Raw genomic sequence first — 1709 nt, 5'->3', positions numbered from 1 at the left:
AAAGTCTAGTGAGCTACTTTGAGCTATTTTTGTTGTATCCCGTCATAGTGCTCTGGAAATCAGGAATGAAAGAGTAATTTTACTTTTTGCCTCTGTCCTGAACCAAAAATATTATCTCTCGTTTCTTCAGGGACAAAACAGTGCAATCTGTTTTTGGGGGGGGCGGGGGGAGGAAGGGGAGAAGAAAAAAAGTTTAAAAAAGGAAAAAAAGGAGAAAATGCAAGGGTAATGTTCTAACAGATGCATAATAAAGATAAAGTTGTGGAAAGAATGTATTGTGTTAAGAGCTGTGCGGAAGAAAATAAGAAAACTATTGCATAATGTATATGCTGAATGTCCTATGAGCCAAAGCACTGGATTTCAGGGTTTGGCACTGGATTCCAACAGTCTTTTTCTTTATTTACATTTGTTGCTAAGTAAGGTGATTCTCGTTTATAAAGATGATTCAGAATCGTTCTTCTGTTGCTGGTTTTGATTTTGGCCTTGCCAGTACATGGGCTTATACTTAAAATAAGACTAGCTTCTCACCCAGTCATTTTCTGTTGAAATCCTCCTTTACGGTGTAATGAAAGACTAGAGGTCTTTCAAAATCCTCTTTACTATCTCTGTAATCACCTGCTCCAATGTTTCCCAAAGGTGGAAAGCCTAATGACCTGCAAATGCACCAGTGCAAACCCGAGTCCAGCTGCTTTCATAGTTCTGTCCAGCTGTCATTCCAGTGTGGTTGGGCTCCGAATGGCTCCTACAGGGACACAGGTGTACTTGGCACAGTGTAGGGCCTCTGAGGAGGAGGCTGTGACTCCTTCCATGATGAAAGGGAGAAGGGAAGGGAATATATAATTGATGTGTTATCCACTTTCAGAATAATTCAATCAGCACACTCAGCACTCCACTCCTCCAAATTTGTATCATCTTGTCACAACAACTTGAGTTTTCTCAAGAATATCCTGACTCTTCCAACAGTATTTTCTCCTTCTGCTTTGTGCACATGCTTGAGACATCTCTTAGCTCTTGTAAAATGTAATCAATCTATTTATTTCTAAAGCAATTTTTTTTTTTTGGTGGGTGGTGGTTTTTTGGGTTTTGGGGTTTTTTTTTGGTTTGTTTGTTTGTTTCTTTGATTGATTGATTTGGTTGATTTGGGGATATTTTTGTTGTGGATGCTGGGTTTCAATTTTACTCATCAAAACATTATTGCCAAGGATTTTTATTTTATGCCTTGTTCATCTGAACAAATTTTAATCAATTTCTACTATCAGGAGAAAATACTGACTCTGTTGAACAGATTATATGGAACTATGAACTCGACCATGTTTTCATTTTCCTAGTAATGCTGAACAAGTAAAGCCAGCTATTAGAATAAAACACACTATTTAGGTAGCTCTCGACTTACAGTAAAACATCTTTGGAAAAGTAAACATGCATGCTTGCATTGCCATGGTTGAAAGCTTTCAGTTTGAAACTGTAATGAGAACCAATATTCTTCTGTCCAGCACAGAGAAAAACCTAAACTTCGTAGCTATAAGAAAATTCAAGAACCTCTCTATTTCTTTTCCCCCAGATGTTTCATTTATCATTTGATACAAGGTTTCTCAGATTTTGCATCTTCTATAGAAGTGTCATAGAATAGCACAGATATTACTCTCCTCTCCTTACTCTATCAGTGAGCCAAATTTGGCAGATTAGACACTATATTTACAAACCTGATT

The 1709-nt window shown here is 37.4% G+C and overlaps 1 pseudogene; it reads right to left on the bottom strand.

The window, feature by feature from the left end:
* Nucleotides 1-338: 338 nt before the first annotated feature.
* LOC136373854 (dnaJ homolog subfamily C member 15 pseudogene) lies at nt 339-809 on the bottom strand (annotated as a pseudogene).
* Between the last annotated feature and the right edge of the window lie 900 nt (nt 810-1709).

This window comes from Sylvia atricapilla, chromosome Z, assembly GCF_009819655.1.
Source record: "Sylvia atricapilla isolate bSylAtr1 chromosome Z, bSylAtr1.pri, whole genome shotgun sequence".
Lineage (NCBI taxonomy): Eukaryota > Metazoa > Chordata > Aves > Passeriformes > Sylviidae > Sylvia > Sylvia atricapilla.
This window is presented reverse-complemented; position numbering and strand designations above follow the sequence as displayed.